General features: G+C 39.0%; 1 pseudogene; it reads right to left on the bottom strand.

Annotated features, from left to right (window-relative positions):
- Positions 1-994: 994 nt before the first annotated feature.
- The window catches only part of LOC117062869, a 41,256-nt pseudogene continuing 17,553 nt past the window's right edge, over positions 995-24,697 (bottom strand).

Here is a 24,697-nt window from a genome sequence, read left to right as displayed (position 1 = left end):
TCAGACACAGGTCATGCAGACATGACTAACAGGTTATTCCCTCACTCTAGGAGCACACAGTCTAGAGGGGAGACAGATGGAGAGCCAAGATTATAGCATAATATGGTAAGTGTTGTAATAGATCTAGGAGTATGAAAGCATCAGTGTTCACATGTCAGGGCACTGACGGAGATTAAGTGATGAATGAGTGATGTTAGGTTTATTTTAAGTGAAAAGAAAACTAAAAAGTCTCAAAGACATGAACACATTTCTACAGCCGTAATGATGACTCCTAGAACTGCCAAAGCTTTAGGAGAGCCCAAATGCCGCAATTCACTGGTTAGACGTAAACACATGTAAAGGGTAAGCCATTGCCTGGGCTACTTTCTCAAAACTGGGACTTGCCCGAGGGTTTCCTGCTCCTAGACCTTCTCCCTAACCTTCCTGTGGTTAGTGATTGAGAAGCATTTCTTTCCCGAGGTGTCTGCAGATGAAGAACAAATTGGCAAAGGGTCAAGTATCACACCTGTTTGGTTATGCCTCATGTGGACCTGGCTTTCCGAGAAGCTGTTAATGCAGCAAGTATTGATGCCTGGGATTGCAAATCCTCCTCTACTTCACAGGACATCTTTCCACCCCTGGGGCTTCCTCTCCACCTGCTGAAAGAATGTGAAGTTCCCTGGTGCAGGTACAGCTTGGCATGCTGAAGGAAGTGAACCACGTATCCTAAGTCTTTGAACGTATGTCAGGAGTCAATTAAGACTCAGGAAAATACATGCTACTCATTTGCCTCTGTGGTGCAGCATAGTAATCAGGAACTAGACTGCCTGGGTTCAAATCCTAACTTGGGCATGTTTATTAGTCCCTTTATGCTTTGGTTCAAGTATAAACTAGCAATAGGATTGCTATGAAGATTAAATCATTCAACACATGTTAAGTGATTAGCAGAATGTTTGGCAGAAAAAAACCCAATACAGACCATCTCTAAACTTTCTAATATTTAATCCTTTATTCATTAAATCATGGCAGAATGATTTTTTTTTTTCCCCTGGATGGCTGTGTTGCTGACCATAAAGGTGGCAGACATTTTTAGCCCTCGGGTGGGGTGGGATGTCACAGACAACCGATTTCACATTGTAGGGGAGCCAATCAGCAACATAGCTGCTCTGTTTTTTTGAATGTTAAGCATTTGCTCGTCCATCTCTTTCATGGACATGAGGACCCTGAAAATGGCAGCCATCATTAAGTAGCAACAATGGTGAGGGTTGCAAGAAGCCATCATGTTTTTGGCGTGAAACATCTGCTGGGTGAGCACAGCCACCATCAGGGCCCAGTAATGGTGGCTGCCCTTGCGGGTCAGCAGGGTAAAGCCAGGCATGAAGAAGTACAGGCAGGGAAAGGAGACCACATTCTCAGCCAGTTTCTGTAAGTCAGCATTTAGCTGGCTGGGGAAGTACAGGCAGGGGGTGACCCCACTCCTGGTGGGAGAAACCAGGTGGTTCAGGTCACCATAGGTGGGTGTGGGCAGCTTTAGAGTTCTGAAGCAGATATCATAGAGAGCTTCATTATCAATGTAAAATGTCTGTGTTTTGTCTGTGTTTTTTATGAGCTGGTGGACAGAGAGGGTGGCAGGCCAGGTTTCCATTAGCAGCCAGTTTTCACTAATCTTTTACTATAGTTCTGACAAATGCACACGTTCAGCATTAAAGAACTGGAGAAACTGGCCCCTGAGTACAAAGGTTGCAATGCAAAAACAAACCCATTAAGACCCGCACCTGAATTTTCTTAGTTCCTAAAGTCTGATAGAATAATAAAAGCAATTCTTATACATACACCTCCTACCAGGGCCCACTTAAGATTAAGAAAGTTTCCAAGGCTCTAGAGAAACATTTTCAGACCCTAAAGATTAGGTATAGATTGAATGAAACACTTCTGCTTGCAGGTACACTCCTACACATAGGCATGGAGCTTAAAATGTATGTAAACACTGGAGAAAAACTTGTAACTTCGAGTTGTTCTGGTGACTTACTCTGACTTTCTCCCTGTAACTGGTTGCAGAAATAAACTTCTTTCTTTCCCAGTCTGTCTACGTCTTGTTGTTGGATGGCAAGAACAAGCAGCTGGACCTCATTCATGTGGGACCACCACCATTGTGTTCAACACCTTGGGCTAGGGCAGAATGCTGAATGTGTTCATGATTTGTCTGGGTACTCCTCCCAGACCTTGCTGATGAGAAGGGTATCCATCCCACACCCAGTCCCCCCACCCAGGGAGTGGGTCAGCTGGAAAACCTCCAGGCACTCACAGCTCTTAGCCTCCTTCCTGGCAACGTCCATTACTGACTCCACCAGCTCTGTGCCTTCTGTAGTAGTAGTGGGCTGTGCCTTGGCCCAGTTGTTCGCTGCACCACTCTGACCGAAGATGAAGTTGTCTGGCCTGAAGATCCGCCCAAAGGCCACAGAGTCCAAGATGCCGGGCTCAGATCCACGATCCACGAGCACAGTGCGGGCACCGCTGGGTACCAGAGGTCAGCGTACCAAGGGAGTCCCTCCCTGGAAGGGCACGGCAGTCCAGCCCTCCCCACCCCTCTCCCGCCAGGCCGCTGGGTTCCTGGGAGAATTGTCTCCTGGCTGCAAGCCGCCCAGCTCTGCCATGTCACTGGCAGGGAGTCCAGGGGCCACAATGCCGGGCCACCACCCCAGCAGCCACTGCCACAGCGGAGGTGGTGGAGGCAACCGCGGCGACGTGGACGGCAGGAGAGAGACCGGAGGGAGGAGTCCTTACTATGAGCAAGAAAGGTATAGAGCTTGGCACTTAATGAGAAAAAGGTGTCCAAGACTAGAGTTGAAGTTTTTCACAAGTACCTAACTAGGTAGGAAATAGATACATACCCTAGAGACAATGAAGGAATCAAGTTAGGCGTCTCATAACAGAAGAAATTGAATCAGAGGGGCAAGGTGACTTTGCCCTGACATTAACATCCCTTCCAATTATTAGCTTCTCTTTGTCTCCGGGATTGTATTCAAAGAGTGATATCACAGACAATAGAACCACAAGGACCTCAGAGAATGGAGAGGTCAGTGGTGTCGGGTGGGAAGTGCAGTTGAGAGCTCCAAGAAGCATTTGGGCAACAAGTTCAATGGCTCTGAAGCACGACTGACATATTTCAGTTTTGTGAGTATCTACTTTGTGAAGTATGTTGTTTTAGCCTTTCCAGAAAAAAATGTATAAATAAATATATTCCATATGTTTATATAAAGAGAGATAAAGAGAGAGGGAGAGAAGAGATCTGCTATCATTTTGTTGCTTCTTTTGATGTTGTTATTGCTGTGCACATGTGTATGAGTGTGTGTGTATGTGTGTGCACTTTTGCTTTACCTGTAGAAAATTTTGAAAATTCATAATACAATCTTAAGCTATATTGTAGTTAGCACAATAATCATAAATAATATACATAAATCTGTATTTTTAAGGTATCTACTTTTATCAATATCAATGAAGTTTTTCTTTGAAAATGAGGAAATGAATATAATTACATTTCCTCTTGATTTTCTAACTAAAAACATTAATTTCCCACTTTCTGATATTTATATTTCTAATATTGTTAGAGTTTATAATGTTTTACTTTTTTTTGTACCCACAATTCTCATGTTGTTTTTAGTCTTGGTTCTCTATTTAAATAGACTCAATGTAAGTTATCAGTTTATTCTTTTGTTGGATTAATTCTTGAAGTTCAATGGGTATTTCTTGGATTTATAGGTCTGTATCAGTTTCTGAAAACACAGTGCATTTTTTCAAACTTCACATGCAGGTTTTTTATATCTTGAAAAAGTTTTTTTCATTATATATTTGAATGTATATTCTGTATCATTTATTCCATTCTCTGTTTTTAAGAAACCAATCATGTGAAAGTTGGGTATCCTTTGTCTTTTTGACATAAATATCATTTTCTCTGTAATAATTTCAATCCCTTTGTAATTTTTCCACTATTTTTGCATGACTTTTTTTCCTCAAGCTAATGCTTTTTTATTTTGATTCTGTTTTAAGCTATATCTGTTCTAATATTGATACTTTTGAGTCTTTTTTATTATCTTCTCTTTTTTTTCCTGAGGTATGGAATAAAGTTTTATTATCTTCTATGATCTTGAAATTTTTTCATTAAATCTTTTTTTTTTCTTTTACCTTGGGTAAATACCTAAGAATGAGATTTCTGGGACAAAGCATACAGGAATGTTCAACTTTCTAGATAAAACCAAAACATATTTTTCAAAGTGGTGGCACAAAATTGTACATTTCAGAGAAATTGTATAGGAGATCAAATCAATTCATATCCTCTCTAACACTTGGATTATATTACTATTTGTTTTCAAATTTTGTTTTATTTCAACTTTTATTTTAGACACAGTGGATACATGTGCAAATTTGTTACATGGCAGTACCACATGATGCTGAGGTTTGGAGTATGGACCCTGTCACCCAGATAGTTAGCATAGTACCTGAAAGGGAGCTTTTAAAAATCTATTTCTCCCCTACTCCCTATCCTCTAGTAGTCCACAGCATCTATCATATTTGTGTCCATATGTGCTCAGTGTTTAGCTCCCACTTATAAATGATAATACACAATGTTTAGTTTTCTTTTCCTGCATTGATTCTCTTAGGATAGTGGCCTCCGTCTCCATCCATGTTGCCACAAAAGACATTATTTTATTCTTTCTTGTATCTGTGTAGTAGTCCATGGTGTATATGTACCACATGTCCTTTATCCATTCTACCATTGATGGATGACTGGGTTGATTCCGTGTCTTTGCTGTTGTGAATAGTGCAATGATGATCATACAAGTGCATGTGTCCTTTTGGTAAAATAATTTATTTTCTTTTGGATATATACTCAGTAACAGGATTGGTGGGCCAAATGGTAGTTCTGTTTGAAGTTATCTGAGAAATCTCTAAACTGCTTTCCACAGGGACTGAACTAATTTAAATTCCCACAAGCAGTGTATAAGTGTTCCCTTTTCTCTACAGCCTCACCAGCATCTATTATGTTTTGACTTTTTAAGAACAGCCATCCTGACTGGTGTAAGATAGTATCTTGATTTGTACTTCTCTGAGGATTAGTGATGATGAGTAGTTTTTCATATGTTTGTTGGTTGCTTGTATGTCTTTTTTTGAGAAATGTCTGTTCATATTCTCTACCAATTTTAAAATGTAGTTACTTGTTTTCGCTTGTTGATTTAAGTTCCCCATAGATTCTGGATATTAGGCCTTTGTCAGATGCATAGTTTGCAAATACCTTCTACCATTCTGTAGGTTGTCTGTTTGCTTTGTTGATAGTTTGTTTTGATGTGTAGAAGCTCTTTAGTTTAATTAAGTCTTTCTTGTCAATTTGTTTTTGTCACAGTTGCTTTTGGGGACTTAGGCAAAAATTTGCCAAGGCCAGTATCAAGAAGAGTATTTCCTCAGTTGTCTTCCAGGATTTTTATAATTTGAGGTCTTACATTTAAATATTTAACCCATTTTGTGTTCATTTTTATATATTGTGAAACGCAGGGGTTGAGCTTCAATCTTCGGCATATGGCTAGCCAGTTATTCCAATATCATTTACTGAATATGGAGTCCTTTCCCCATAACTTGCTCTTGTCAGTCTTGTAGCAGATCAGATGGTTTTAAGTGTGCAGCTTTGTTTCTGAGTTTCCTAATCTGTTTCATTGGTCTATGTGTCCTCTTTTGTATCAGTCCCAAGCCGTTTTGGTTACTGTGGATTTATAGTATACTTCAAATCCAGGTAGTGTGATACCTCTGGCTTTGTTATTTTTGCTTAGGATTACTTTGGCTGTTTGGACTCCTTTTTGGTTCCATGTGATGTTTAGAGTGGTTTTCTCTAATTGAATAACACCTATGTTTTCTATTTAAAGCCTTTGTTTGACATTTAAGTCTTTAATCCATCTGATACGGTCTAGCCCTGTGTCCCCACCCAAATCTCATCTTGAATTGTAATCCAAACTGTAATCCCCACATGTTGAGGGAGGGACCTCATGGGAGGTGATTAGATCATGGGGGCAGTTCCCCCATGCTGTTCTTGTGATAGTGAGTGCGTTCTCATGAGATCTGATGATTTTATAAGGGACATTCCTCCCTTCACTCTGCATTTCTCTCTCCTGCCACCACGTGAAGAAGGAAGTGTTTGCTTCCCCTTCCGCCATGATTGTAAGATTCCTGAGGCCTCTGCAGCAGTGCAGAACTCTGAGTCAATTAAACCTCTTTCCTTTATAAATTACCCAGTCTTGGGTATTTTCCTATAGCAATGAGAGAACGAACTAATACACCATCTGACATTGATTTTTGTATGTGGTATGAGGTAGTCTATTGTTCCTGCATTTATATCAACCTTTTTTTTAATTGGCCCCACCTCCATTAATTTTTTTTTTTTTTTTTATACTTTAAGTTCTGGGATACATGTGCAGAATGTGCAGGTTTTTTACATAGGTATACACGTGCCATGGTGGTTTGCTGTACCCATCAACCAGTCATCTACATTAGGTATTTCTCCTAATGCTATCCCTCCCCTAGCTCCCCACTCCCTGACACGCCCTGGTGTGTGATGTTCCCCTTCCTGGGTCCATGTGTTCGCATTGTTCAACTCTCACTTATGAGTGAGAACAAGTGGTGTTTGGTTTTCCGTTTTTGTGTTGGTTTACTGAGAATGATGGTTTCCAGCTTCATCTATGTACCTGCAAAGGACATGAACTCAACGATTTTGACAGCTGCATACTATTCCATGGTGCATATGTGCCACATTTTCTTTAACCAGTCTATCATTGATGGATATTTGGGTTGGTTCCAAGTCTTTGCTATTGTGAACAGTGCCATAATAAACATACATGTTCATGTGTCTTTATAGTAGAATGATTTATAATCCTTTGGGTATATACCCAGTAATGGGATTGCTGGGTCAAATGGTATTTCTGGTTCTAGATTCTTGAAGAATTGCCACACTGTCTTCCACAATGGTTGAACTAATTTGCACTTCCACCAACAGAGTAAAAGTGTTCCTATTTCTCTACATCCTTTCCAGCATCTGTTGTTTCCTGACTGCCATTCTAACTGGCGTGAGATGGTATCTCACTGTGGTTTTGATTTGCATTTCTCTAATGATCAGTGATGACAAGCTTTTTTTCATACATTTGTGGGCCACATAAATGTCTTTCTTTGAGAAGTTTCTGTTCATATCCTTTGCCCACTTTTTGATGGGGTTCTTTGTTTTTTTCTTTTAAATTTGTTTAAGCTCTTTGTAGATTCTGGATATTAGTCCTTTGTCAGATGGATAGATTGCAAAAATTTTCTCCCATTCTGCAAGTTGTCTGTTCACTCTGATGACAGTTTCTTTTGTTGTGCAGAAGCTCTTTAGTTTAATCGGATCCCATTTGTCAATTTTGGCTTTTGTTGCCATTGCTTTTGGTGTTTTGGTCATTAAGTCTTTGCCTATGTGTATGTCCTGAATGGTATTGCCTAGGATTTCTTCTAGGGTTTTTATGGTTTCAGGTCTTAGGTTTAAGTTTTTAATCCATCTTGAGTTAATCATTTGGATTTTGTTATATAAGGCATCCAAGTTAATAAGATAATCTTAATTTGTATTGTTCATTTAAGTAAATAGAGGTGCTGTGATATTAAGTTAGTGGTAGGACAACATTTAGAAATCAAATTGTTGCATGTCTTTCTTGCATTCATTTACTCACCTATTCTTTTGTCAAATATGTTTTTTTCACCTGTTAAATATATGCAAGCATCTGTGTTAGATGCCAGGAGAATGCACAAGTGAAGCACACCTTGTGCTTAGATAGCAAGATAAGGATATTAAGTAGGTAATTAAATGACTGTCATTCAAAACAGAAATTAGTAAGTACCATAGGAAGAATACAAACAAGATTCTTTAAGGGAGAGAGATACAGAGAGAAAACAGAAATATTTCCAATCTTGACCAGGAAATCAGAGAAGAAATTTGATAAATTGTTTTATATAGCTAGGTCCAGAGGGGAGTAGGTGAGCTGGCTTTTCATAGAATATGGTGAGTGATTCTGTAGAAGGCTTGAGAAAGTAACTATGGGTAATCACATTGTAGGGAGAGGCCGAAGCTTAATTATGGAGTGCCTCATATAACAAGCTAAGAATTTAAATTTCATCCTATGGTCCACAGAGAGGAGGGCCTCTGAAGTTATCTATATAGGTTAGTTGAATGATATGAGTTGTGTTCTAACAGAAAATAAATCAAAAACCATTTAAATCTGCGCAGTTGTAGACTAGATATCACTTGAAAAAGTGAGAGCTTCTTCCAAATCACATTCTATGTACATTCTGGTTCCCTAACCTGAGATCTGTCCCTGATTCTGATCTGGCACTTTTGTGGCAGTTTGTGTTTGATGATTGCAATTTGTTCAACTTTATCTGATATTCTTCTAATCTCCTGCCTGCCACTGAAATTGATGTGTTTGGTCACGTTTCACAAATGAGGAAGTCAAAATTCTGTGAACTAGTGTGGTCCCTGCTGTCTTCCATGTGGGCAGAGTGAAAATTGGATTTTGCTACCAAAAAACAGGGCAAGCAGCTGCTGAGCCCCAGGGGACCATATAACCTGCCAGAATCTTTGCTTCTCTCAATCTATGCATGGCCAAGACCACTTTTTAAATTCTGAGATCAACTATGCATGAAATTCAATAGTTTCCAAAGATAAATCTGGTTATCATGACCAAATATATCCAAGAATAAGAGAATAAGAATGGATCTTTTTAAAATCAGTAATTATAAGCAAATTAAAAAAGAAAACTCCTTCAAAAGTTACTTCAGTTAAACATCCTTTCGTCACAGTCTTTCTCAGAGTGATGATTCATCAGTGATCACTCACCTCAGTGAGTTTCTTGACCAAGTGAGGAAGAAATAACAGATACAGTGTGAGATTGCAAAATTCATTTTTTCCTGATAAATGCACTGAGTTTTCACTTATCCAGGTTATGTAACAACAGGCAAAATATGCTGAGCTCTTTGGTTTCCAAGGAGAAAGAAACACAAGCATTTCAGTCTTGCGTGACAAGCCCACAGAAACATATGAACACACACAAATATGTGCAAACACACGCACCCATACACACACACATATATATACATAATGCATACACAACCTGCACACACTTGTATATTATTCTGAAACACATTGCAAACAAAACTCATATGTGTGATTTTGTATGCATATACCCTTATGTAAATAAACAAATATAGGCACACACATGTGACACATACATGCAGACACATATGAAGGCAAGTACAGAGTAGAAATACAGCATAAATAATAATGTACTCCTCTGAAATTTTAAAAGAAGACAAGGAGAGTATGTAACATTATGTAACATTAAAAATGAATATGTAACATTAAAAATGAATGTGTAATCACTTTGCTATAACTGCAAAAGCATTAATGAACAGGTTGATATAAGGGGATCTGTTAAACTCACATAAAGAGTTTGAAGCAGTTTCTTGGCCTGACATTGGCTACAAAAATTATTTGATTAAGAATACATTACATAACCTCTGTATCAGTTTAGTGGGATAACGTATTGTGACAACATCAATTTAAGGGTCTGGTGAAAATAATGAAGGTGAGAAAGATGCAGGCTGCTGACCATTGACTATGAGATCTGGCATTATAAGACCGAAACCTCAAAAAAATCAATATTTCAGAAAGTCTGTCCAGTTCTCTATGAAATATCAAAATTGCTAGCCGTAAAGAAGAATATGAAAAAAATAATGACTGATTGTCAGCTTACAACTTTCATTGTGATGAGTAAATGTGGGAGAGTGATGTGCTCTGAAGAATATGAGCAATAGTTTCCCCATGTTGAAATAGTTGGCAAGTTCTCCACCCTATGCTATAGCAATAAAAATAGTTCAGGTTTGCATAACATGCAAAACAGAGGGAGATAAGATGATGGCAGCATTAATCTTGACCCTATGGTGCACCGGGCTGTGTTCAAGGTGCTTTCATATGTTATCTCATGATAATTTTTTTTTGAGATGGACTTTTGCTCTTGTTGCCCAGGCTGGAGTACAATGGCATGATCTTGGCTCACTGCAACCTCTGCCACCCAGGTTCAAGTGATTCTCCTGCCTCAGCCTCCCGAGTAGCTGGGATTACAGGCATGTGCCAGTACTCCCAGCTAATTTTGTGTTTTTAGTAGAGATGGGGTTTCTCCGTGTTGGTCAGACTGGTCTCGAACTCCCAACCTCAGGTGATCTGCCTGCCTTGTCCTCCCAAAGTGCTGGGATTACAGGTGTGAGCCACTGCGCCCAGCCCTCATGATACTTTTGAGATCTAATTTCCATACTCATACATAGTTCTTCTTTAAAAGATAATTTAACATAAACTCAGAAATTTTGAAATCTGTCACTCTCCTTCCACTCTGTCTGGACTCTTCAAAGAAAACGGTATGCAATAGATTTTTTTTCCGATAGCAATTGAATGATGTTTTTTCCCCTATGTCTAAATAAACATGTCTTCACTTAGAGTGCCCTGTGGTAGAAGTAAAAAACATAAAAGATATGCATCTTTCTGGTTTATATATCTTCAGGAATTTTGAGTTTTGGCATGGAGTACTCTGGAAGCTAGTCTTAGCCTATTTGTAATCTCTAAGTTTCCAATGTAAGGACAAAGACCACAATAGTAACATGCATTACATGTATAAGATTCTCACTGCCCCCTATTCTCCATATAGTTCTGGGACATTACAGTCTTCTGCTGACAGGTGGATGAAATGAATGGCAAAGCATTTGAGGAGTTATTGGCCTTGGGAGCTCACATATATGAAAACTTTTCTGAGTGAGAATTGGTCTGGGGCATTGCATAATCCCAAAGGATAGAGAAATGGCAAAATGCTAATCACATTTCTTTGGATTTGGCCAAAGATTCTTATTCTAACAGAAAGTAAAATTCCATCATCATGGAAAGGGAAAGTGGGAATTTAATTTAGTCTAATAATTATTCCATTGGATATAAGCAAAGAGACTAAAAGTATCCCAAATTCTCAAGAGGAGAAATGTTGAACAAATCCATAGAAGAGATGATGTGTCAGTCCATAGAAAGGCTATGCTAGGCACCCACTGGAAGATAAGGAAGGAATCAGACGACTTAGTCCAGCCTGTTAAGAAGCTTGTAGTATGGCTCCCGGGACAGCAGAAGGTATCCCAGACAACCGGTATATGCTCTAGAAGCTCTGGACAACAGGAGAGAAATCCTGGGTAGGCTGGGAAGGTTTGCTGGAGGATGTAAAAACTGGAAATAGAACAGTGGGCAGGATTGATCAGAGAGAGGTAAGCAGATCCTAGAATGTTCCTAAGAAAATGAGTGGGGACATTTTACCTGGCTCCAGTATCAGTTTGGGAGTATTTGAAGATACCAAAATAACAATGTGTGTTGTGCATCAGTCATGCACCAATTTTATGTGAGGCACTGCAAGGTTTGTTTTATATATTATGCTGCATAACCCTCACAACAACTCTATGAAAACATAAGCTATTATTCTCACAACACATTGAAAACGTGATGCTTCCTGGGTTTAGTGGCTCACACCTGTAATCTCAGCACTTTGTAAGGCCAAGACAGGAGGATCCCTTGAGTCCAGGAGTTCAAGGTTGCAGTGAGCTATGATCATGCCATTGCAATCTAGCCTCAGCTACAGAGAGAGAGACTTTGTATCAAACAGAAAGAAAAAAGAAAGGAGAACATGATTCTTGACCTGTGAAGCTAGCCCACAATCACACACGTTAACTTGTAGACATTAAGCGGGCCATAATTCAGCTAGATTTTTTAAAATAATCAAAACTGTTTAATAGTGGAACGTGTCAGCCAAAATCTTTGGTCATTTGGAGTACCCAGGCAAACTGATGGTTAGCCCTAGTTGGGGACTTGCTGTACTAGTGAGATTTTGAAATGGATAAGATTTAAGGCCAATTTTTAAGATTCTTTAGTAATAAAATCTGTGAATAAATAAACACAAAGTTAATTTTTATCTCAGCCTTGTCATGAGTATCCTCTGGAAGATACCTCCTCTGCTCAGTGGTGTTTTAAAGACCATTTCTCTGGAAAATGCTGGTGCAGTACAATTTACATTTATAAATTCTACCTCTATATAGCTTATGGCTAATTTGCCTGCAGATCTTAAATCTGGCAGAATTTTATGAGCTGAGACTCTCTATGCAAGTGTAATTAAGAGACACTCTACAATTTAGGTTCTAAATGATGACTTAAGGGTAAAGGGTTTTTTTTTTTTTTTTAAGGTAAAGAATAAAAGTACAAATTAAAAAACAATTACCCTCCATCTCATGTAAAAGAAATGCATTCTAAAGTGGAAAATTTTGGAAACACAGAAAAATAAAGATGCTAAAATAACAATGACCCTTAAACCTGACAACTGTAGATAATGAGTCTTAGCAATTCAGCTCAGTCACAACAATTCAGCACATTTTTCCCAGCTCTTTCTTGTAGAGGTGAAATGATATTTTCTATGACATGAATTATAAAGCTTTTTGACCTTAGAACCCCTTTACATCTTATAAATTATTGAAGATTCCAAAGGTTTTGTTTATGTGTTTTGTTGATATTTATTGTTGTATGTTAAACCAGATAAAAAATATACTTTAAAAATTTATTTAAAATTGTAATATTAAACCTATTACTTGTTAATTAACCCAAGTAACATGTTTTAGTAAAAGACAACAGAAACTTAGTGAACATAGTGGTATTGCTTCACAAATCTTTTTGATGTCTGACCTAGCAGAAAACAGCTGGTTTCTCACATCTACTGCTGCATTAAACCCATTAAGATATAGTGCTGTGGATAAAGTTCATGAACAAAATCCAGCCTCATATAAATGTAAAATTGGAAAAGAGGGGAGTAAGTAAATAGCCTTTAAAGATCATTGTGATATTACCTATAGCCGCTAAAAGACTTCACTATACCCTCATGAAAGAATAAGATTGAGACCAGGTGCAGTGGCTCATGCCTGTAATCCCATCACTTTGGGAGGCCAAGGCCGGTGGATCACAAGGTCCGGAGTTCGAGACCAGCCTGGTCGATATGGTGAAACCCCGTCTCTAGTAAAAATACAAAAATTAGCCGAGTGTAGTGTTACATGCCTGTAGTCCCAGCTACTCGGGAAGGTGAGGCAGAAGAAACACTTGAACCTGGGAGCTGGAGGTTGCAGTGAGCCAAGATCATGCCACTGCACTCCAGTCTGGGTGACAGAGCAAGACTTTGCCTCAAAAAAAAAAAAAAAAAGAATAAAATTGAGAAGGTCAATAATGTCTTAGCATTATTGTGAAAATAGTTTTGACTTCATAAACCCCTAGGGCCTTGGGGACCCCAGTGGTCTCTGTACTAGATTTTGAGAAATCCCGTTATGTATATATTCTGTGTTGGTGACTTATCAATATATTTTAAACATCCTTACAAATAATTCAAATAAAAACACATTATGATAAATTTAAACCATCTCCATGTTGTTTGGGCGTTAGGTTGTTTTCTTTCTTATACTAACAAAAGTAACACTAAAATTCCTACCTTTTATCTATAATTCTGCATGTAAATATTATACCATAGTTTCTTAAGATGGATTATCCGAAGTTTGCGATTGCATTTTATGGTAATTAATAGGTTGTGCCAACTTGATTTTAAGAAAGATTATACCAACTACTATTTCACAAATAGAAAATGAGAGCGGATATGTCATCAACTGCTCCGCAGCACGGAGTATATTGCATCAAGTTATCTTTACTTTGTTATTAGGAGAAAAAAGTAACTTTTTCAAATCCTTTGCATAATGATGAGGTTGACCATTTTTTTGTGCTGATTTGTCACTAATATTCTATATGTAAGAGTATTATAACCATCAGCTCCCTGGCATTAGTATTGGTCATCCATTCCATTACCTTAATTATTTTGGAGACAGGGGCTTGTTCTGTCACCCAGACTGGAGTGCAGTGGTGCAGTCACGGCTCATTGCAACCTCATCTTCATGGGCTCAGGCAATCCTTCCACCTCAGCCTCCCAAGTAGCTGGGACCACATGCATGCACCACCACACGGGGCTAAAATTTTATGTTTTGAAGATACAGGGTTTCACTGTGTTGCTCAGGCTTGACTTGAACTCCTGGATGCAAGCAATCTTCCTGCCTTAGTCTCCCAAAGTGCTGGGATTGCAGACATAAGCCACTGTGCCTGGCTTCATTCTGTTACTTTGAAACATGTTTATAAATCTGACCAAATACTGCAATGATTTTCCTTAATAATATAATATTGTAAGCAGCGGTCTACATATGTTGGCATTCTAAGGTTGCTGTAAAAAATGTATGGGTGGCTTAGAGAAATTTATCACCTCAATGTTTTGAAAGCCAGAAGTCTGAGATCAAGGTGTTGACAGTGTTGCTTCCTTCTCAGGGCTGTGAGGAAGGATGTGTTCCATGATTCTTATGTAATTTCTGGTGGCTTTTCTTTCTGGCAATCTTAGGCATTTCTTAACATATAGAAGCACGACCTTGATCTCCACCTTCAGCTTCACATGTAATTACACCCATGTGTATATCTGTGTACGAATTTTCCCTTTTTATGCAAACACTGGTCATATTGGAGTAGGAGTCCATTTCACTCCAGGTGATGATCTCATCGTAACCTAACTAATTGCATAAGCATTGACTTTATTTTGAAATAAGGTCACATTCTGAAATACTGGGAGTCAAGACTTGAACATATGAATTTTAGGGGAACTGTTTTATCCATAATACTGTGCTTCCCAGACAGACACATCTACTGAATGGGAAAATTCAAAGATTCTGTTTGAACCCTAATATCTACCCCATTCCCTATAAAAAGCTTTATGTCTTTTTGTGGTTTATCTAGTTGGGCATAATAGCAACATAATTATCGTAACTGTCATCATCATCGATTGCATTTGTCCAGAATTTTACTGATTATGAAGCACTTCTCCTAGCTTGATATTACTTGATCTTCTTGGTTATTTAAGGAAGGCAAAGTTGAGATTATAATACCTATTTTAAAGAAATCTGAGGTTCAGGTAGTTTGCTTTGCCCAAGGTCACTGGGAATGACATCCAACCTCACCTTGTGTTTGACCAGAGCCTGCAGGGGAGGCCTCAATGACCGTCACTGTAGATGAGAGTCAGTCAAAATGCTCTTTGATTAACAAAAACAAAACATAGCCTACACAGTGATGAATTATTTAACACATGTGAATCAATGAACACAAGGATGGTGAATTATAGCTTAAGTAAGAAAATTCAGTTTTCTAGAACAATTGTTTTTAATCTTTTAAGAGAATAGTTACAATATCTCAAAACATACAGCATATGTTTTATAATCTTTGTGGTTAGAAGTTACATTTACAAGCTTTATAATCAGGCAGTTTATAATCCTCTGGAGGTCTTCTCATAAATTATCAGCAGATATAGCATGAAAATATGAAAGCAAAATAATTAGAGGCAATATTTAACATTATATAAGATCTTTGCTCCATCGGGGCTCATTTCCAACACTACTATTGGTTGATTGTATTCTTAGGTCACAGAAATGAAAATGTTCTGTGAAGTTCCACCTAATTTTTATTCTATTTAGAAAGGTGATTATCAGCAATTATTCTGTTCTCTACACATTCTTAATGAAAAGTTCTCGTCCCTACAATTGTCATTTACATTTCTAATATCAAGACCAGTAAAAATTGAAAGTTTATAAATTTTGATACTAGTCACAGAATCAGATATTAGTAACTCCATTGGGAGAAGTTTATCATAGCAACCTTGCAATGTCTGAAAAACAGCCTACCCATCCACTTTTAGAGAAATGTATAAACACATTGTAAACTTATCATTTAATTAATGGTATGGAGCAGTGAAAAGAGATGTGTCAGTATGGCTGAATCTCAGAAACAGAATGTTGATTGAAAAAAGTAAGTCTTGGAATAATGCATACAATATGAATCTGTTTTTATAATGTTCAAAAATATGCAAAGCATGACTATATATGGTCCAAGAATATACACCATGATGTGACTAAACTATAAAGAAAAGTATGACAATGATAAAACACAAGCTTAGGTGTACCCAAGGCAATCATAATGTCCCATTTATAACATCCCATTTGAATCCAGGAAGTTTGTTTTATTGTTTTTGTAACTTTTCTCTTGTATGTACTTAATATTTTATAAAAACAAATCTTAAATGGTAGATCTGACACGTAGACACTATTTCTGCACTTCATGTCCAGTCTTGTGCCCCCTAGATAAGTAAGCAGGAAGAAGATAATAAGCAGGAAGAAGATAAAGGATGACTGTTTGAATTCAGCATCCCTGCAGAAGTCTACTACATGCCTCTACCCTGCTGGGCACTTTCAGGCAGAAATAAATCAGGCCCAGTTCTTGCCCTGGTGGCACTTAGTGAAGCCATTCAGGAGACAACATTCACCTCATGAAATAACAAAGGGCATGGGGCAGACTGTGCTTTCCTCATGTTTTGTCTGGGTTCCTGCAACAATCCGCTGATTATTAAAGAAAAACCAGTTCTGTCCACTTGACATTCATCTAACGCAGGAAGTGCTTTTTCTAGAGTCTCTGATCATGAGAATTGCAAACAAGTGGAGTTTTCCATCGTGCCCCCTGTGCTTATATTATATGCTAAGCTCTGTGTCTTAGCCGGCAAGAGCATTCACACTCTGGCTCCTACGCCACCGGGTTTGGCTCTCTCCAGCTCTACCAAACACCCACCCTGGCACCCCGCCCCAAACCATTTGTTCCTGCTTGCAAATCCTTATATTTGGCAGGCCTGCTTACTCCTCTGGGTCTTTGCACATGCTTCTCCCTCTAGGTTGAGACACTATTGCTTTTAGCTATCTAATGAGCAATGCATAGCTCCTTATACTCAGTGCAAAAACTCTCTCCTGACCTCGGGTAATTGCCCCTCACTAGTACTCTTAAAGACCCCTGTGCTTTCCTTTATCAACACGTGCATTCCACAATGAACAGTGATGATCTGTTTATTTTTCTGAATTCCTGATAACTCTATGAGATCCTTGAGGTGTGTGAATCTCAGGGTATTATATAAGAGATAATATTAGTAACAAGTAAAAGCAATTTAGCCATGAGGTAGTATCTGCAAATAAAACATGACTGATTCATCTAAGTATTATAGGGTATTTACAGGGTGAGATTGACATCTTCTTAAAGGAAGTAAGATTAGAACTGGCCTTTGAAGGGTAGACTTGGATCAGCAGGAAACAATAATATTCTCGATGGAGAACCACAGAAGAAAAAGCACACAAGGAAGAATTTGTAAGCTTTTTTTTGGAAACAAGGAAAGCACAAGATTGACTAAGTAGGAAGTTTGTATTATTGTGAGAAATAAACTTGAAAAGGAAAATTGCACTAAAGTAAGACAACAGTTGGAAATCAATCTTGCATAAATGGGAAGGATTGTGAAGGACTGAGATAATCAGAGTGATCTGATGAAACTCCGGCCAGCACTGAGTTAACTGGAGCAAAATTGAAACTGGAAACGCTTTCTTTCTGTCTGTGATGAAAAATATATAATAAGTCCAAAACAGTACCTGCCGTAGTCTTCGTCAAGGAGGATTTTTGGCAAATTGGAGGCAATAAGAGAGACTGACTCATTGCAATTACTCTTCTGAAAATGAAATATGTAAAGGAAGTAAATCCACTTAAGAGCTTAGAGAAATTGTGAAGTGCCTGTCAGATTACAATAATTGTATGACAGCCTTTTGTGAGCTGTGATGGAGGATGGTCTAGGTAAGGGGGAAAGAAAGGCAAAGTAAAATGTTTTCCTCCATTAACAGTTTCTAGAAATAGACTGCGTGATTGTGGTGTTTATGTGCTGCACGCAAGTTTCTATAGAAGAAATGTTCTGAGGAGTGGAAACTTTCCCAAGGACAAGCTAGAGAACATGACCTGCCTCTTCCCAACCCTCTACCCTTCCAGGTCCTCTCAGTACTCCAAGTACTAAGTCCAAGTAAACTAAGTCTAAGTAAACCAAGTAAGTAACTAAATCTAAGTAAACCAAGTCCAAGACTTATCTGGGAGCTGGGAGTGTGTGTTTCTGTCAGGAAGGGAAATACTCTTGAGAACTTAGGGGACCCAGGCAATAACACACTTCCATGACTCCAAGGCAGAGATCAAGATATTATTTTCATTACTGAAATTAAACTGACTTTGGAGAATGTGACTTAGGCAGGCCATTAATATAATAATGAGCTATTGAACACCATAGAAAACCCTGAGACCTCCTTACATTGGATTCTGGACTGTAAATTTATAGCACGGGGAAGAAGAGTAGAATGCATACTTTCAGAAGGTCGTGAGTTTCTAAGGAGAAAAAGGAACAGACGTACTTAGCTTCTCATTCCCAATTTTTTTTCTGATTCACAGTTGAGTAAATTCATTCATCCTCTCTGGGGGGTAAATGATTAAGGAAAGGGAGAGAGGTTGGGAGAGTTAGAATTCAGAGACCTCTCCAAAGAAAAGAAAATGTGACTAGAAAGATGTGAGCCAACAAATTTCTGTGTTCTCTGTGTAGCTGGAGGGAACCATTTTAATATCTGGAAGACCAAAGCCAGTGTCTTTGTGAGTTTCATTGAAACACAGCTCAGCTTCTACTCTGACCATCATCGTAAAGCAGTTTATTTCAATTTCATTTTCCAGGTCTTATTTAATGGTATCCAGTAGGCCGGGCGCGGTGGCTCAAGCCTGTAATCCCAGCACTTTGGGAGGCCGAGATGGGCGGATCACGAGGTCAGGAGATCGAGACCATCCTGGCTAACACGGTGAAACCCCGTCTCTACTAAAAATACAAAAAACTAGCCGGGCGAGGTGGCGGGCGCCTGTAGTCCCAGCTACTCAGGAGGCTGAGGCAGGAGAATGGCGGGAACCCGGAGGCGGAGCTTGCAGTGAGCTGAGATCCGGCCACTGCACTCCAGCCTGGGCGACAGAGCGAGACTCCGCCTCAAAAAAAAAAAAAAAAAAAAAAAATGGTATCCAGTAAATTATTTTACAATTTCATTGAATTGTCTGACCTTTCACTAAAAATCAAGTGAGTTTGGGGGAGGCATGAGGATGCTACAAACGTGACCCTTAGTTTCAAGGAGCCTGCCTTCTACAGCATAGGAAGACAGGGGTCTACAAAACAAGATCTGGAACAAATCAGAGACGGGGCCCTAAAAGACAAGCAAATGAGGAGCTTTTGGAGCATAGAGAAGGAAACACTAAATATGTGTCAGAAGAGGTGGAGTTAAAGAGAGCTGCACAGAGGAGATAACCATAGGCATAACAGAACAGGGGCAGTTTCCTGACAGATGTTGTCCTGTTAATCTCTACTTTCATTTACGGATACTTCAACCTTGCTCTACAAATGCTTAGAATACACTGGAACTCATCCATAGCTAATGGTATACATGGGGGGAGTGATGAAAGCTTGGAGACAACAGCTGTGGGGAGATGGGGCACAGGGACACAAACAGAAGTGATTTATTTCTGAGGTCAGATTGAGAGAAGAGCTGCAGTTTGAATATGAAGGAGGAGGAAGAGCAAGGAAATGTTGCTGGAGTTTCTGACTCTGGTGACCTTGTGGAGATTATTCAATCTCTTAGGATAATGACGTGCAGGCACCTTAGTCCTGCCTGGGAGTTAGTCCATGGAGGGAAACCCTGTGAAAAACTTGGAAATGAAACAAAAATATTACTGGGTGAATTCAGTGGGAAAGTAGAGATTGTCATCTTGGTTGCTGCTTTTATTCAGTCTTTGTGTTTTCCCATGTCGGTTTTTTCAGTGTCTTAAATTACAGATACCTAGTGCAAATGATTTCGTTCATAGATATGCAAACACATTTTGTCTACTGAAAAAGACAATTGATTTCTCCTCTCATTCCCTTGGAAAAGTCAGTTTTTATCCATTTTAAAGTACATTTTAGCATTCCTGATGGTATATGTACAGGCACACATAGGTGTATAGATATATAAATACATATATACATGTTTTAATTCTCCTCTGAATTGGTTGCAACATCTTGTTGGTCATCTCATTAGTGAGTTAAGTAAAATCTTTGATTCATGCTAAGTTTATTTTTACATGAGAGTCATGATTTTACCCTTTAAAAATTACTCTTTAAATGTCCCCTTTAATTGAACTTTATTTGCATGTGGGTTCAAGGATCTAGTTCCTTTCTTCTTAACTTCACATTTCCAATGACAGGAGAAAAGCTCCCTAGTTTCCTAGCTCATAATCCAAGTTTATGTTGGCTAATCCAGAAATCTGCCAGGTAAATAACTGGTCATTTCTTTCTTTTTGGAGAAATGTCTGAAGTAGCTGACTATTTCTTATGCTCTTCTCCCCAGGGAAGAACATGAGTGTAAGGCAGTAGCCTGAGATACATCTTTCTTGCCTTGCCTCTAGCTTTTTAAATGTCAGTTGCTTATTTTAGGCAAACAATGTGCTCTGGCTGCCTTCTAATGTGCTCACATCTCATACTCTGTCCATAAATTTCTTAGTTATGGCTAGAGGATAAGAAATTTCAAAGCCAACACAATGGGTCACTGGGGAACGAGTCTTAAGTAGAAGTTTTATTTTCATAAAAAATAAAATCCAAAAGGCAGCTCAATGGGTAGAAAAAAATCTTAGTTGAGGACATTTAATATTCCCATCTGATAACTTGCATCCTGTAGTAGATTCAACTGCCTTCCCCTCATTTGTCCCCGCACAACCTGTGCATGCTCCTGTCCTAAAGGCTACAAGTCTTGACTGTATTTATTTCTTAATGTATGTGTCTTTCTTGCTAAAATGTGAGGCTCTTTAAAATAGGAGGCTAATTTGATCTTTCTGCAATGTAATTCAGAAATTTGGAATACAGTAACCTTCTAATATGCATTCCTACCTCTCTGGATAGCTCTCACAATTTAAAAAGACCTTCTATGTTTTTCAAAAGAAGACATACAAATGGGCAACAAGCATATGAGAAAATTCTCAACATCCCAAGTCATTAGAGAAATGCACATTAAAACCACAATGAGATACCATCTTATACCAGTCAGAACGGCTATTATTAAAAAGTCAAAAAATAACAGATGTTGCCTAGGATGCAGAGAAAAGGGAATGCTTATAAACCGTTGGTGGGAAGATAAATTAGTAGAGCCTCTATGGAAAACAGTATGGAGATTTCTCAAAGAACAAAAAATAGAACTACAATTTGATCCAGCAATTCTACTACTGGGTATATACCTAAAGGAAAATAAATCATTATATCAAAAAGATTCTTGCAGTTATGTGTTTATTGCAGTGCTATTCACAATAGAAAAGACATGGAATCAAATTAAATGAATATCAATGGAGAATTAGATAGAGAAAATGTGATATATATATATGTGTGTGTGTGTATATATATGTGTGTGTGTGTGTGTATGTGTGTGTGTGTGTATATATATACCGTGTGTGTACACACACACACACACCCCATGGAATACTGCTCAACCATAAAAATGAATGAAGTCATGCCTTTTGCAGCAAAATGGATAGAACTGGAGACCATTATCTAAAGTAAAATAACTCGGAACAGAAAGTCAAGTACTGAATGTTCTCATTTATAGGTGAGAGCTAAATAATGTGTACTTGGAGACATGCAGGGTAGAATAATAGACATTGGAATCTCAGAAAGCTGGGAGGGTGGGAGTGGGGTAAAGCATGAGAAATTATCTATTGAGTGTAATGTACACTATTTGGGTGATAGTTATACTAGGAGCTCAGACTTCATCACCACACAATATATCAATGTAACAAAACTGCACTCCGGGCCCTCTAAATCTATAAAACTAACTAAATAAATATATGTAAAATAAAAATAACAAAGACCTTTTATGTCTAGAGCCAGAACCTACCTCTTCATAATTTCCATCCTTATGTCACAGGTATGTCCTTTAGAGTTATACAGATCAAATTTATTATTCTTTCAATGTCATGGAGACAAGGCACACACAAAAGAGAAGGCAATTAGAACAGTGGTCCCCAACCTTTCTGGCACCAGAGACCAATTTTGTAGAAGACAATTTTTCCATGGACTGGGGAGGGGGATGGTTTTGGGATGATTCAAGTGCATTTCATTTATTGTGTACTTTGTTTCTATTATTACTACACTGTAATATATAAATATATAACTAAATAATTTTACTGCACATAATATAGAATCAGTGGGAGCCCTGAGCTTATTTACCTGCAACTAGATGGTCCCGTCTAGGGGTGATGGGAGACAGGGACAAATCATCAGGCATTAGATCCTCATAAGGAGCATGCAGCATAGATCCCTCGCATGTGTAATTCACAATAGGGTTCGTGCTCCTGTGAGAATCTAATGCCACTGCTGATTTGACAAGAAGCGGAGCTCAGGTGGTAATGCAAGCAAAGGGGAGCGACTGTAAATACAGATGAAGCTTTGCTTGCCCACTGCCCACCTTCTGCTGTGCAGCCCAGTTCTTAACAGGCCATAGAATGGTCCATGGCCTGGGGGTTGGGAACCCCTGAGTGGCAATAATGGAAGTCACCAAATTAGTTTTTCCACACATCCTCCAAGAATAATAGTCATAGAAAGGAGAATAAGTAAAACCACTTAGACCATGCCTGCAGCATGACTGTAGGATATAGAATATTAAAGCTTCAACTTATATTTTAGTTGGGAAATAAACTTCTGAAACTCACAGATGGCCTTGGGAGCCCGAGCTAGAGCTGAGCGTCATATAGGAACTCATAGAAGAAAGAAACATGTGTCAGGATCTTGGATGTGATAGAACCAACAGCATCAACTAGGGTTTACAACCGGAAAAAGACCCCATCTTACATGATGACATATGTAAAGACCGCAGATCGGAGTTACTGAGGAGTTAAGAACTCTAGAGTCTCAGTGTCTAGGTGGAAGGCACAGAGGTGTTCACTGTACTGTTCTAAATACACTCTATCATCCTAGTATGTTGAAAAAGTTCAAGAAACTCATAAAGAAGTTTAAAAATATGCTAGAGAGAATGTGTTGTGAGAACACAGGGGAAAAGTCACTGCCTTCCTGGGGCTATATAAGAAAGGGGATTTGAGAGAGATCTGGAAGGAGGCACAAGATCACCTACTCAACAGGAAGGGGGCCCAGTCATGCATATTCCCTCATGGACTCTCAGCACAGTGCCTGGGCACTACCTTGATCACCTTGAGGCTTCAGAGCCTCTTCAGCTCAGGGATACCTATCCATACTAGTACTCTCCGCAGTAATCTGTCCTCATGCCTTGGGTTTGCTCTTGTTCTTGAATTTGGGAGGTTTTAGCTTGCTGCAAATATGATGTTGCTGAAAAAGATATGGTACAAACAAGTCAATGTTTTAGAGAAATCATAGAAGCCAGCAGATGTTAGATTTTTGGTGCTGAAAAAGAATTAAGGCTCAACTTTAGAGCAAGTTATTAAGCAAAGAGAGTAAAAAGGCTCTTTTAGCTTTCCAGCATGTGTTGTACTTTTTGGGCGTCTTTTCTCTACCAGGGTCCACTTGGTACCTGTGCTAACATGGTATTTTTGAACATTATTAAAGAAATATGCAAAGCATCCTTTGCTCAGGGAATAACTGCAGGAAACTAACGTTTGTAGAGGTAATGCACAGAGTCAAGCATTGTGGTAGGTGCTTTGTGTACATTTTATCAGATATTCCCTACTTGAGTGTCATGGATTCTGGAATACCAGGAAGTAGTTGCAGATGTGTTGAGATATTTATGCCCTTCATGTTTGGTGTGGTTGAAAAGGGCCTAGTGCAGCCAGACAGAGCCTCTAGGCCAGACACAACAGGCCACAGAGAGCTTATATTTTCTGTGTACCATGCATGACATGAAAACATCTGGGCAGCATGGCCTTATACCAGTTATTTCTCATTGTAAACTATAAGGTAAATATCACTTTCACTATTTCAGAAATAAAGAAACTGAGGCTCAGGAGAGTGAATGAGTTTCTGTCCAATCCCGTAGACAATGAGTAGCAGAGCCAAGGTTGCAGTCTGGCTGCCTGATATTAGGGTTCAACTTTCTCTCTGCACCCTCTTCAGTTCATGGATTACCTCAGCTCTGTGGCTTAGCACATCTCTGCATTATGTTTGCAAACCCACAGAGGGCAACCACTCAGATTTGGAAGCTGAAGTAACACATGAGCTGGAAAGATCTTTAAATAGCATAAAGTTCTGGAACTTTCTACTGAGGAATACAGTTCGAAAGCATCACACTAGAGGGAAGAGAACAATGAGGCTTTGGGAGACTGGCAATGAGGCATAGAGATGGAGGAGCCATTGAAAATATTTTTCCTTTAATTTCCCCCTTAATTATTTCTTATTGCTGTGTAACTCAAAAGTAACTAGAGATCCCCTATCTCTAGGTGTATATGGAGTCACTTCCATGGGAATGCCCAGGCTATAGCTCAGTGGGTGTCCCTGTTTAATGGCAAGACCTTAGTTCCTCCAGGGCATCCTCAGGGATGTTCCATTGTTCTCGGATATTAGGTCAGTCTGCATCCTCAGCAGCTGGACCAGGGCCCATCTTGCTGCCACTGCCTGTCCTTGAGCTACTGCTTTCTGCTCCACTGGGGCTGCTGTCTTTAACACTGGTT

Source organism: Trachypithecus francoisi, unplaced genomic scaffold (assembly GCF_009764315.1).
Source record: "Trachypithecus francoisi isolate TF-2019V2 unplaced genomic scaffold, Tfra_2.0 Lachesis_group17, whole genome shotgun sequence".
Taxonomy (NCBI): domain Eukaryota; kingdom Metazoa; phylum Chordata; class Mammalia; order Primates; family Cercopithecidae; genus Trachypithecus; species Trachypithecus francoisi.
Note: the sequence above shows the minus strand (reverse complement) of the source record. Positions and strands in the feature narration are given on the sequence as shown.